Source organism: Vombatus ursinus, unplaced genomic scaffold (assembly GCF_900497805.2).
Source record: "Vombatus ursinus unplaced genomic scaffold, bare-nosed wombat genome assembly UNPS02014841.1, whole genome shotgun sequence".
Lineage (NCBI taxonomy): Eukaryota > Metazoa > Chordata > Mammalia > Diprotodontia > Vombatidae > Vombatus > Vombatus ursinus.
This window is the reverse complement of record NW_020954619.1, coordinates 34211414-34226709: the sequence shown is the minus strand read 5'-3', so window position 1 is coordinate 34226709 and position 15296 is coordinate 34211414.

Genomic DNA, 15296 nt, shown 5'->3' with positions numbered 1-15296 from the left:
GTGTGCCGTAGGCAAGTCAATTAACCCTGTTTGCCTCAATTTCCTCATTTGTAAAATGTGCTAGAGAAGGAAAAGGCAAACCACTCTAGTACCTTTGCCAAGAAAACCCTCAATGGGGTCATGAAGAGGCAGCCATGACTGAAACAACTGAACAAAAACAATCTGAGGCTGAGAACAGCAAAAGAACTTGTTGAAGGTCATATTGATAGTAATAGCAGAGTTTGGATTTGGACCTACCTCTTATATTTGAATCTAGCAGTCTTCCACTGTGCCGCAGTAGAACTATTCTTCTTTTCTTGTTCTTGTTCTTCTTGTTCTTGTTCTTGTTCTTCTTGTTCTTGTTCTTATTCTTGTTCTTCTTCTTGTTCTTGTTCTTTTTCTTCTCTCTCTCTCTCCCCCTTCCAATGGACTTATAGAAAGAGGATTATAGGATCTTTGCTCTAGAGCTAAATGACCTCCAGGACACTTAGAGTGGTCTAACACCCTCATTTTATGGATGTAGTAACTGATGCCTATGGATATTAAGTGATATGCCCAGGGATCACACACCCAGTATATGTCAGAAACAAAAGGTGACCCCAGGTTCTCTCTAATTCTAAGGACAGTTCTCTAGCCATCATCTCATTCTGGGGAAAATATTCTAAAGAAAAGAAGTTTGGTTCTTCTGTCACAGGACTGTGAACAAAGTGATTTGTAAACCTTAAAGCCCCAGGATTGATGTGATGACAAAATGAGAATGCTATCCAAATCTTGAAATATTATATTTGTTAGTTATTATTATTATTAAACTGTTCACTGCAAAACCAAGGTGTTATTATTTTGTAGTAAACTCCTTATCCACCATTTTGATATGGTTGAAATATTCTTCACTGAGAGAAGACCTGGGACAATATTAGACTTTTGAGGGGCTTTCAGAGACCAGATTTCTAGAACCAGCATCTGGGTAGTGGTAAGAACAAAATCTGTACTATGCAATCCAAGAGTGAGGATATCTCCTGCCCAGTGGTATCAAATGAATAGAAATAAATTACTATAGGCCTCATGTTGATTTAGAAAACCATAAATTAACATATATTTTATTGTATATTTGTTTATTTTGTTAAACATTTCCCAATTACATTTTAATCTGGCTCCCTGGTACTAGTTTTACAGGCCTCATGGGGCTGGTGGACCACTAATTTGACCCTTTCTTATTCACCACCTCTTCAGCCCCTTTCCTGAATTTTCTGGCTTTTTTAAGACTTTGAAAATATTGATATCAAGAAAGATACTAAGAGTATACAGTATCAAATAGCTTTAATATAGTCATCACTCACCCATTTTGTCAGGCTGGATTAGAGCTTTTTATACATTTAAAGTGAACTCATATTAGAGTATGAATAAAGGATGTCACCAAAGAACTGTTTTAATAGAATTAGAATATGGCTTAATCACATGATGAGAGTAAGGGATGATTAGTGGATAGCCAGAACATTCCTCTGGAACTTTCCCTGTGGGAAGAAAAGGAAAGCCTACAGCAGAGGGGATGGATCCCTTGTGCTGAACTTGAGGAAGAACATGGATGAGAGTCGCTTAGCACAGGGAGGAACGGGTGGGTTGCAATCCACATCATTAGAGGAAAGTATTGAATCAATGAGATAACAGCTGCATTTCAGTGGCAGAGTATACATGAATTACTGCATGAGCAGAATGGAGGCAGAGATACACAGTAACTTTCAGGGAGATCTCTCACTACCAATATAGTAAAAAAACAAAACAAAACAAAACAAAAATAAACAAAATAACCTTTCAAGTTACAATGAATTGGGGGAAAACTCAATGTGAATTAGCAAAAGGTCTGACTTTCAGAGCATTTCAAGGTAAATGAGGTTTTATCCATTGAAAATGCATGCAACAACTCAAACTGATCACAGTGTTTTTGCAAATCAGAGGGCACATTTTCATTAATAGAATTTTTTGTAATTTTGTTGTTTAGTTTTTCAGATGTGTCTGACTCTTCATGACCCCATTTAAGATTTTTTTTTTGGCAAAGATACTGGAGTATTTGCCATTTCTTTCTCCAGCTCATTTTACAGCTAAGGAAACTGAGGCAAACAGGGTTAAGTGACTTGCTCAGGGTCACACAACTAGTAAGCATCTGAGATTAGATTTGAACTCGGGAAAATGAGTCTTCCTGACTTTAAGCCTGGGATGCTATCCACTTAGCCATGTAGCTACCTCTTATTTGTAATTAGCTACAACCATTTGCCTAAAATAAAAAGTATATGATTTTATTGATCTTTTGTTCTGTCTAGATAATTTATTATAAATAGGCAAATTATCAGAACATTATTGTACAATCTTAAGAAGTAGCCTGGTGTAGTGAGTTAGTGGGTTGGTGGCCAGATTTGGAGTGAGGAATATTTGTGTTCAAGTCCCTTTATTTGATGTGTACTGGCCAAGTTACTATTGGCCAGTCACATTTTAATACCCCAGAAACTCCCTGAAGATTCTAAATTACACATGAGTTAATGATCCACTCACTGGATGGAGTTTAACCACTAGCAATTCCCAGCATTGAAGCCAGGATCATAGATCTAGAACTGGGAGAAAATTCAGAAGTATCTAGTGCATTTTACAGATAAGGAAACAAGTGCCCACAGAGGTTGTGACTTGCCTAAAGTCATACAGAGAGTAAACATCAAAGGCAACGTTTGAACTTAAACCCCTCTGACTATAGTCAGTACTCTTTCCACTGTATCACATCTAGGCTAAAAAAAATGACAACATTTACCTAGAAATATACAATAGGGACCATTAGGTGGTTCAGTGGGTAGAGGACCAGCCTTGGAGCCAGGAGGACCTGAGTTCAAATTTGAACTCAGAGGTGTACTAGCTGTGTGACCCTGGGCAAGTCATTTAACCCCAATTGCCTCAAAAATAAAATAAATATCTACAATATGCGTACAGATTCCCAATATATTAGAATATAACACTTGATTCTGTGCAATAGCCTTGTGTATGAGAAGACTATTGAATTTGGAGGAAGATGACCCTAAGTTCAAATCCTAGCTATGTTTGACCTTGGGAAATTCACTTAATCTTTCTGAATCTCATTTTCCTCATCATAATATGATATAATTAACCAAGGGGAAGTGTACGGTCTTTTTTTTAAACTCTAAATTAACTATTTAAACTCACATTTATTAAATGCCTTCTTTGTGGAGGGCCACATACAAGTCGTTACAGGGGTTATAACTATTAACAAGACAGAATCCCTACCCTCAAAGAATTTGTGAATGCATTGAACATTGAATTTAGATCTCAATCAAAGTCACCTAATTAACTAAAGTGATTTGAATTAAAGTCCAATTCTTTAACTTTCTGGATACTTTTGGTAGAATAATAGAATTGTATCTTGAAAGTCTGTTTTGAATGATAACTGAATTGTAGACAACTGTCACATGTCTCTTTGACAGTCCTGAAGCTCTGCTAAAATCTCTTTTTCAAATTAAAGACATTTTATAGTCTATGAGATTCCCATCTGCCAACCTGGATTTATTATTGTATCTAGCCTGGGTAACTAACACTGGTTTCTAAAGAGAATTTTTAGAATATAATAACCTTGGACCAAAAGGAAAACAAAAACAAATAAACAAACCCAACTCTATAGCTTTGAGATATCATTAATTCCATTAATAAGATCCATATTTCAGTGAATTATGTTTAATTAAAAGTATTATAGTTATGGAATTGTGGATAAAGAGACATGTATTGCTTCATGAAATAGAAAGCCTTTATAAATGATTGTGTCACCTATTCACAGCACTATCACCCTCTTCCAAGTTCCAATGTCCTTATTAAATTAAGCCAAAGTTGTTACAGTATGACAGCTTGGGGAATTAGCTTCAAAATATAGAGACAGGGGCAGCCATACGAGTGTTGGATTTGGAGTCAGATAAGTTGGGGTTCAAAACCTTGGTGCATTAAAGTTTGCTGGGTGACATGAGAATTTAATTTCATTGTTAGCTGCACTGCCATCAGACATTTTGACTAATTGATTCAAGAATCTCTGCAGTTTGGCCCGATAGAACTTTGAAACCTTAGTTCCATTGGCACCCCTGTGGTAACCCTCTGCTTTGGTTATGCTAGTTTTCTAACTGCCTCTCTAAAACACTTTGTGTATTTTTGCCTTTCCAACCTAATGTCTCTTCTTTCCTGGAATTCTTTCCATGTCATTTAAAAACATTTCCAAAAACTTTGCATTTTTGTATTTTCAAAAAATATACTTTGATACATATGTGCAATGTGCATTCAGTTGCATAAAGAGATGTATTTTAGATTTTGAATAATAGATAATTAAATTAAGCACATGTACTATCCGGAAGTATAATTAAATTCCTATACAACCTGCCCATTTTGCTGCTAATAGAGGTAACAATTTCAGGTCATTATTTTGTTCTCATTGTTGTCTTTCATTTTGTTTTGTTTTGTTTTTGGAAATGAGAATCTTAAAGTTTGATACTGAATTAATGCAGTAGGTGGTGCCAGAGATTTTTCTGTTTGTGATTTATTATGAAGTTTTTTTTAAAGCCACTTGAATATCAGATCAGGGTGTCCTGTTGTTGCCTTTAAGCTGTCTTGCTCTAAACTAATGATCATTCCATAGAGATAGTGTGGCATGATAGAAACAGCATCGGACTCGGAATCACAGGACACACACTGTTTTGGGCAAACTCCAGTTCTGATGTGTGCTAGCCATGTGACAGTGGACAAGTCCCTGACTAGGATGATTTGCTTTCTCATGAGTATTTTCATAAAGATCCGTAAATCAACCTTGGGACAATGAGCCAGATGTAGGATGGATTAGTTTTGCATATTCTGGGAATTTAGGATGTAACCGTATTTTAACTATTTGAATATATAGATTCAATTGGCTTCAGTTGATTAGGGGGAATGCCATCTTTGTTTATCCAGCCTATACTGTAATACCTCTAGGCATGAGGAACTCACCACCTGTGGACACAATGCCTGATGTTAACTAGATATAATTTGTCTTTTATCTTACTCCATCTCTGCTGAACTTGGAATCAGAAAACTTGAGTTTGGGTCCCTGATTGGTTTTGCAGTAGGTGTGTAACCTTAGGCAGGTCACTTCATCTCAATGGGTCTGTTTCCTCATCTGCCACATAGGGATAATAATAACTTCGTGACTGACTTCAGAGGGTTATTATGAGGGGAGTACTAAACTTCCATAGAAAGCAAAGTGATTTGTTTATTATTTCTTATTTGTCTCATCTTCCTATTCAATAGACTTCAAATAAAATGAACCCTTGAAAAAAGTGACTATCCTACTATTGTTCTTTTGGGTTTCATGTTCAGCAGATTTTCTACAGGTGCCCGGAATGATTAGTTTTTTTGTAATAATTAAAGTTTGGGATGTTGGTTTAAATAATCTTTGGGACAATTCTAGTGGCACAGAGGACAAATGGGGAAGATGTGCGCTTCTGATTTATTCCTCTTGTTCTCTATATTTTGAGTTTTTCATTTTCCAAAGATTGAAGGTTTAGTTATTGTTATTATTTAATACTCCTTTTGCTAGTCCCTGGATTTCCAGAGTCACCCATTATTTAGGATCATTTAGGACAAAGAAGTGTCCCATGCTGTAAACTTTTCCCTCCACTAAATACTATTTCATCTTATTTCCCTGTGTCCATTTCCTTAAGGATTTTGTTTCTTGCTAGGGGACTGATAGACTAGTTTGGGAAGAAAATGAGTGTCTAATAAAAGCTTCATACACATGGTTGGTGCTTAATAAACTCTTGCCTGAAAGCATTGAATACATTATTCCTCTAAAATAAGATTTACATATCCACAGTGACCTTTGCTGCCTTCACCAAAAAGGAATGAATGAGGTAGGAATTTTAGGCATCAAGGGAGGGCCCTTGGGGGAGGTATTTTTAATCACGAAGTGAATCTTTTCTTCATATTAGATCTTTTAGGTGTCAGCCTGTGATGCATAAATGCCAACCTCATTCTGTTTATGATACCTACTTTTAATGAGATCACAAATCCAGACAAGTCCATCTAAATGACCCATATGAAACATGTTTTAATCTCAATCCAAATAGGTATTTAATCAAGTTAACAGAAATCTAGAATTATGGAAGGATGAAGAAGAAAAATTCACATTGTAAATGTAGGCTATTTTTCCCCAAATAACAAAATGTGGATTTTTTTATACCTGAGCCATGGAGTGTTTAAATTGAAAACCATTTAAGAGAGGGAATTAGAACTATTGTTCACATTGTCGAAGTCTCCACATATGCCTGCAAGTCAAAATGGCTTTGGGGGAGGGGGTATTTATTTTAAAATATAATGTCATTATTATTATATTATTCAGAGTAATGAAGTGTGTAGAGTATAATTTTGTTCTCACTGTGGTAAAAGTAAGCTAATGGATAGACTTTATTGTCTTTCCACCTAATATATTAATGCAAGAACAGGACCATTCAGTAAAGGATGACAGGAAATTTTTTTTAAAGTGTTAGCTGAATATAAATCCACATGTGTCAAATGTTCTTCTCACTACATGCTGTCATTATTCCTTAATTAAAACTGTTATCAACCTCACACTTTTGTTTGCTCATAAATGGTTTCATTCACATAATATGAGAAGTGGAGTCTAGGCTTTAAAAAACCTTTAGCAGGGGCCAAATTATGAAGCCTTAACATACAGAACATATGACATATAATCTCTAGGTGTGCTGAACACAACTGTGAAATGGTTTGTATGCACAGAAAAGAAATCACCGAGGAACCTAATGAAACCAGTTTTAACTATAGAAAATAAAAGCTTTTAAAGAAATCATCATCATTTTCAGGCTCCCTAATGCCACATATTACTAGCTATAATCAAATATTACTAATTATAAGTAAGGACTGTTTGTTTTATAGTGTTAGAATTTAAATTTCTTGAGGATGGGTACTTTTTTTGTCTTCATAATCCTAGAGTCTACCATAATGCTGACACATTGTAGGGACTTAATACTTGTTGATTGATCAATTGATGACAGCTCACATTTCTATAGGGCATCATGTTTTGTACAACACTTTCCTCATAGCAGTCCTTTGAGGTAGATTGTTGCATATCTAATTGCCAGGCTAACATTAGCTTATATATGCAGATACTAACTAACACATTTTCTTAAATCATTCCTTATCTTTGATAGGATGAACAAGGTATTAACTTAGAATTCAAGAAAACTGTGTTGCTTCCATGAATTTCATGTTTGTGTCATGAGGAATTAAATCTCTCTATATCATGAAACCACTTAAATGTAAATTCATACTGAGTTTTAGGTTTAAATTATTTCTTGAAATATTTAATTCAAATAAGAACAAAAGTTATTTCAGAAATCAAGGTTAACAAATGTTCTTCCTAATGTAAGGTATTGTGCTTAGGGCACTATGGTGGATACAAGTAGTGTGATATAGTGGACAAAGTGGTGGGCTGAAAGGCAGGGAAGACCTGGATTTGAACACTAATTCCAACATCAACTGTATAATTGAGCAAACCACTTAATCTCTCTTAGCCACAGTCTCTTCATTCGTTTGCAAATATCTGAACTAACTGTGATTTCCTCAACAGGTAGACACACTCCGTTAATAGAAATTGTAACCCATATATGAATTATTAGATAAGAGGGGTATAGCTTCAAAGCTGTCATTTAGTCCAACCCTCTCATTTTACAATGAAGTAACTGAAGCAGAGAAAAGTTATATGAGTTGCCCAAAGTCACACAGCCAATGAGTATCTGAGTTGTGATTTGAACCCAGATCTTCAAAGTCCAGTGCTTTATCTACTATATCAGAGGTTCCCAAACTTATTTGGCCTACCACCTCCTTTTAAAAAAATTATTGTACTCCTGAAAATCTACTTTCTTTAACCCTTTAACATTTTTTTAAAATTTGTACCATTTCAAAAAATATAATATATATACAACTATTTTTAAATGATATATCTTAAACTTATTTATTATAAATTTGTGTTTTTTTCCTATATTGAAATTTTGATGACACAATATTGCATCATATAACCATATAGTATCACATTATAAACAAGTCATTACATGCACATATTCCTGCTAATGTCTGCTGGACTTCCTGACAATGCATGACATGCCCATCTGCTAACACTTGCTTGTTAAGACCTGTCAATGGACTTGGCCACTGATAGGTTATAGCTTGCATTTTATGTGTTTATTTGGAAAATAATGTAATCACTATGACTTTAACTCTGTTACACATCATATGAAACATACATGAACAATTTTTCAAAATTTTTTTATCTTCTCTTCTTTCCTTATATTTCCACTGCCTCATTTTTATTCAATGCCCCACAATTGCACCTGGGTCTACTATCCCCTCCCATCTTTCCAGCACCCCCAGAGGGGCAGTATTACTCACTTTGGGAAACTATGTCACCCCATGCTAGGTGCATCCTATGAAGTCTCCTAAAGAACAAAGTGGTTAAGTTACAACATCAGATTACTAGTAGATGACACAAAACCCAGCACTCTAGATACCATGCCCTAATGTGTCTGTTCTTTCATTAGTAAAATGGGGTATTGGCTTTGTTGTGTCCACATCCAGCATTTCTCTTCCCCATAAGAGGTTACACTCCCTAAAGCTGCCTTTTTTCCAGGGAGTATTACTCCCAGCTGGATGTGTCATTTCCTGCTGGTCTAGACTTTAAGATATAAGGTAGATGGTGGGGAGAATGGAAGAGAAAGTTACTTTCGTAACTTTTCCCTAGAATGGTGATTCCTTCTCAGGAGCTTGGCTCCTATCACTAAACTATAACTCTTTTTCTTACCACTAAATTGATTCACTGCTTAACTAGTCTTTCACTTGACTGACTGCCACTTTTATAGATAGGTATTAGAGTATCTGTGATTATTTCAGAAAATTTTAAGAGATTTTCTACATGGTCTTTAGGCTAATGGTCAAAAAACCATTATCTTCTCAAATTGATTAAGGACTTATTTACACTTAGTTTATACTTTTGATTGATTCAATGAAAATATCTGGGCCTTCTATGCTTATAACTATTGGGGTAAGGGTAGAATCCAAACCTTACATATACAATACTCATTGAGTAATTGCTAAATAAATGCTTTACTGAATGAAAAAATGTGCGAAGAAGAATTATGTTTGGTATGGTGAGGGAAACAAAGAGGAAGATATAGTCCCTGCCCTTCAAGAAATTTCTTACCTAGTTCCTTAATAATTTTAATGAGTAGTAAAGGGCAGAATAATATATCAATAAGGTGATGATAGTTGTCTTCCTCTTTACCAACACGAGTGGCTAGGTATCTCCCCTACCCCATCTTCACACATTCTTGTAGTTCCCCTTTATGTTTTCTTACTTCACTAGAATGTAAGCTCCTTGAGGGCAGGGACTGCATTTTTTTTGCTTCTATTTGTATCTACATTGTGCTTTCTCACTCTCTCTCTCTCTCTCTCTCTCTCTCTCTCTCTCTCTCTGAATTGTTCATGTATGAATTAGTAAGTAGAGATGAAATTCTGCAGGACTGGAAAAATGTCACTGGTTTTCAAAAAGTGTATGAATTTGATTTTACTGTTTTTTGACATATAAAAAGTATGATTAAAGGGATGGTTTGTGAATACTGGGGAAAGGAAGTGGTAATTATTAAACACTACCTTGGTTTCATGAAGAAGGAATGGGTGGCTGGCTCTCCCCTCTGGCTTCCAGAAGGGGTGTGGAGTTAGCATGCTGGTACTATTGAGGAAATGGGGAGAGTCAGAGCATATTTTGATCAACTGTGCATGCAAGAGGCAGTAGACATGATGATTAAGATTGTAGAGGGGAGAAAGAGCCAAGATGGTGGAGTAAAAGTAGGGACTTTCTTGAACTCTCCTCTAAACCTCTCCAAATATTTGTAAAAATGACTCTAAATAAATTCTAGAGTAACAGAACCCACAAAAAGACAGAGTGAAACAAATTTCCAGTCCAAGACAACCTGGATGGTTGATAGGAAGGGTTTGTTGCCCCAGGCTGGGAAAGGAGCACAGTTTAGCTTGGGTCATGCCACAGGCAAAGATGGGGCCCAGCAAACCTGGAGCAGGCCTCAGCGCCTGAATCAAGGGGAGGTGTGGTGGTTTCCAGAATTCTCAACCCACAAACACTAATGACACTTTAGAAGGTCAGTGGGAAAGGTCTGTTGGACCTGGGTGAAAGAGGAGTGAGGGCCAGCCCTGGTCCTAGCACAGCCCTGGGGTGGTGGCCACAGCAACAGTGGCTGCTTCTGGAGTTCTTGGCCCACAGACAATGGGAGGATTAAGTAGCTAATCAGAGGGAGATTTCAAGGATCTCTTTGCTGATGTTGAGGCAGGATTCACTTGCATTGCCCATGCTTGAATCTGGATCTTAGTTCTAGGTGGTAGCCCTGGGATGAGGAGGAGCACTGGCATAGCTGAGCTTGTGGCAGCAGTGGACAGGGAACCCTCCTCTCACTTCCAGGGCAGAAAAGAGTGCTTGTGGTCACGCACATACCAGAGCACAGGCCAGGAGGGGGGTAAACACCTCTCCTTAGATCATACCACCTTCAAAGAATGGAAAACTTATAGGTCCCTAGAAGTATTTCTGAAAACACTTGTACAAAATCCCTGAAGCTTGGGACAGTGCACCCTCCACACTGGAAGCAGAGCATACCTTAACAAAGAGTTAAAAAATCAAATGACTGGCTGGGAAGATGAGCAAACAGAGCAAAAAAAAAGCTGAGTATAGAATCTTATTTTGGTGACAAGGAAGATCAAGGCATACAACTAGAAGACAACAAAATCAAAACTCCTACATCCAAAGCCCCCAAGAAAAATATGAATTGGTCTCAGGTCACAGGAGAGTTCAAAAAGGATTTTGAAAACCAAGTAAGAGAAGTAGAGGAAAAATTGGGAAGAGAAACGTGAGTGATGTAAGAAAATCATGAAAAATGAGGCAACAGCTTGCTAAAGGATACCCAAAAAATCTTGAAGAATGTAGCACCTTAAAAAATAGACTAGACCAAATGGCAAAAGAGGTCCAACAAGCCAATGAAGAGAAGAATGCCTTAAAAAGCAGAACCGTCCAAATGTAAAAGGAGGTCCAAAAGCTCACTGAGGAAAATAATTTCTTAAAAATCAAAATGGAGCAAATGGAAGCTAATGACTCTATGACAAATAAAGAAATTATAAAACAAAATCAAACAAATGAAAAAAATAGAAGAAAATGTGAAATATCTCATTGAAAAAAAAAACTGACCTGGAAAATAGATCCAGGACAGAGAATATAAAAATTATTGGACTACCTGAAAGCCATGATTAAAAAAAAAAAAAAAGAACCTAGACATCATCTTTCAAGAAATTATCAAGCAGGGGCAGCTAGGTGGCACAGTGGATAGAGCACCGGCTCTGGAGTCAGGAGGACCTGAGTTCGAATCCAGCCTCAGACCAAACACTTGACACTTACTAGCTGTGTGACCCTGGGCAAGTCACTTAACCCCAATTGCCTAAAAAGAAAAAAGAAGGAAAAAAAAAAGAAATTATCAAGGAAAACTGCCCTGATATTCTAGAAGCAGAGGGTAAAATAAAAATTGAAAGAATCCACTGATCACCTCCTGAAAGAGATCCCCAAAGGAAAACTCCCAGGAATGTTATAGCCAAATTCCAGAGTTTCCAGGTCAAGGAGAAAATATTGCAAGCAACCAGAAAGAAACAATTCAAGTATTGTGGAAACGCAATCAGGATAACACAAAATTTAGCAGCTTCTACTTTAAGGGATTGGAGGTTTTGGAATATGATATTGTGGAGGTCAAAGGAGATAAGATTAAAACCAAGAATCACCTACCCAGCAAAACTGAGTGTAATCAATGAGGGGAAAAAATTAATATTCAATGACATAGAGGATTTTAATGCATTTTTGAGAAGCTAGAGCTAAATAGAAACACTGACTTTCAAATACAAGACTCAAGAGAAGTATGAAGAGGTAAACAGGAAAGAGAAATAATAAGGGATGTATAAAGTTGAACTATTTACATTCCTGCATGGAAAGATGATATTTGCAACTCATGAGACCTTACTCTTTATTAGGGTAGTTGGAGGGAATATATATATAGACAGAGGGCACAGGATGAGTTGAAAATGAAGGGATGATAACTAAAAATAATATTAAAGGATGAGAGATGAATGTACTGGGAGAAGGAGAAAGGGAGAGGTAGAATGGAGTAAATTATCTCACATAAAAGAGCAAGAAAATGCTTTTACAGTGGATGGACAAAGGGTGGGAGGTGAGAAGGAATGAGTGAACTTTATTCTCATTGGATTTGGCTTAAGGAGGGAATAACTTACACACCCAATTGGGCATAGAAATCTATCTTACCCTACAGGAAAGTAGGGGGGAAGGGGATAAGAGAAAGAGGGGTAATAGAAGGGAGGGCAGATGGGAGGAGGGGGTAATCTGGAGCAAACACTTTTGGGGAGGGACAGGCACAAAGAAAAGAATAGAATAAATGGGGTCTGGGATAGGATGGAGGGAAATATAGTTAGTCTTTCATAACATGACTATTATGGAAGTGCTTTGCATGACTACATATGTATAGCTTATGTTGAATTGCTTGCCTTCTCAATGAGGGTGGGTGGGGAGGGAGGAGGGGAGAGAATTTGGAACTCAAAGCTTTAAAAAAGAATGTTAGAAATTGTTTTTACATGCAACTGGGAAATAAGACACACAGGCAAAGGGGTACAGAAATCTATCTTACCCTACAGGAAAATAGAAGGGGAAGGGAATAAGAAAAGGGACAAGGGTAATAGAAAGGAGAACAGATTGGGTGAAGGAGGAATCAGAATGAAGGCTGTGAAGGGGTTGGGGGGAGGAAAGGGATAGGGAGAAATTTTGGAACTCAAAATCTTGTGAAAGTGAATGTTGAGGGGCAGCTAGGTGGCACAGTGGATAGAGCACCGGCCCTGGTTTCAGGAGGACCTGAGTTCAAATGTGACCTCAGACACATAACACTTACTAGCTGTGTGACCCTGGGCAAGTCACTTAACCCCATTGCCTAGCCAAAAAACAAAACAAAACAAAAACAAGAACCAAAAAAACCCCACAAAAACAAAGGTGAATATTGAAAACTAAAACTAACTAAATAAATAAATCAAAAGATTATATAGGGAGGACATCAGGCAGATGCAGTATATTATCTTCTAATGCAACTCCAGATGCTAAAAGAATAACCTGGGTTCCTTGCAGCAGGTGCATCTATGCAATAAATTCTTTCATACATCCCTTGCCCAAGTTCAAACTTTGCGGCCAAATTCCTGACCCATAGAGCCATAAACTGCAATGTTAAAGCCAAAAATATGATGGATGACAGGAGCAAAGAGCAGCAGGTAAAGTAATAGCTGGAGTCTTGAGTGACCAAGCGTATCAGTGACCTTATGTACTTCATTCCTACTATGACCAAGAAGATAAGGATGCCATAACATATTAAAACACAAGTCATGGTCAATGGTTGTCAGTGATAGGAAGATGGTTTTGTTTGGTGCCCACTTCATATCCATCTGGAATATGATTAATCTGTTTCTCATAGACAATAAAGCAACAGCTATGGTGTCAGAACCAAATGATAAGGAAACACAGTTGTATAGGGCTTTCCTTTTCTATCCAAGAGCCTGAGATTAGGGCAGAGTGGGGTGGGACAAAGATGGGAGCAGAAGGAAAGTGAATAAGGTTTGATTGTATTGGAATTCTGAGAGTTCCCTCCTTGATGGTCTTTCCTATAGTTAGAATAATCGTTCATGTAAGCTGTTAGCTTGGACCCTAAGCAATTGCTTAAAAGTGAAATCTTCTACTAGGCCTAAATCAGTCAGTAGGTAAACATTTATTAAGCATCTGCTATATGCCAGACATTGTGTAAAGCCCTAGAGACACAAATATGAAGACAGTTCCTGCCCTCAGGGAGTTTAAGATCTAATGGAAGAAGACAAAGCTGGGGCAAGGGTGTGAGAGGAGGGGAGGGAGGAAGTTAACCAGCATGTGGACTTAGTGGAGAAGTTCAAAGTAGTACAGCTGGATGGGGAATGAAGAGATGATTGTTTGGGACCTCCTCCTTAAATGGAGGTTTTACAAGGAGCTCTTCTCTCTGCCTTCCAATCGGAGAGGCAGAGAGTATTGATGAGATGTCAGTACCAAGGCTGATATGATTTTGCTGGATGATATTCTGATGATGAAGTTCAATGGAGTGAGAAATAGAATGACTGGACTGGGTTGCCTCTATAAATGGAGGCTTTGGGGTGGGGGTGGGGGACAGGGAACTTAGAAATCTTAGAAACTCTGATTCCTTCATACAGTCTTTTCTAGGTCTGCTGTTCAGATTATCTTTTACTGCTCTTCTACTGAGTGGCAGCAGGACAAACCCTCCCCCTACTCCAAAAGAAAGCTAGGTGATGGAGTGGGCAGAGTGCCAGATCTAGAGTCAGTGTCATTCAGGTCAAATCCAGAGTCAGACATTACTAAATGTATGACCCTAGATAACCTCTGTATGCCTCAGTTTCTCCAACTGTAAAATAGATGGGATAACTGCACCTATTTCTCAGAGGTTGTTGTGAATATCAAATGAGATAATATTGTAAAGTACTTACAATACTACCTGACACATAGTAGGCACTTTTTGTGAGTGTTTATTCCCTTACCCAGAAAATGTGCATTTTGAAGTTGCAACCTCATAAGTTAAGGAATGAAAATGCCTCTTTTTGGCTGCAGAACAACTTTAAGTTTCTTGCTTTAGGTTATAGTAGATCAAAGGTGTCAAAACAGAGTGCCAGAAGGCTTCACACAGTCAGAAACACTCCCTGAGTGCAATCTGAATTAGACTAAAATGTAATTGGGAAATAGTTAACAAAATAAAAATACAATAGAAAATAGAAAATGTTGAAATGGGGGGCGGAGCCAAGATGGCAGAGGGAAAGCAGTGACTTGCTGGAGCTTTCCCTCAAACCCCTCCAAATACCTATAAAAAATGGCTCTAAACAAATTCTAAAGCAGCAGAACTCACAACAAAACAGAGTAAAACAAATTTCCAGCCCAAGACAGCCTGGATGGTTGATCTGAAAAGTACATCATGCCAGGCAGGGAGATGAGCGCAGTTTGGCATGGGCATGCAGGCCGCAGCGATCCTGAAGCGGGCCTCAGAGGACTGAATCTCCAGCTGCTATGGCGGCTTCCAGACGTCTAAACCCAGAAACACCAAAGACCACGTAGA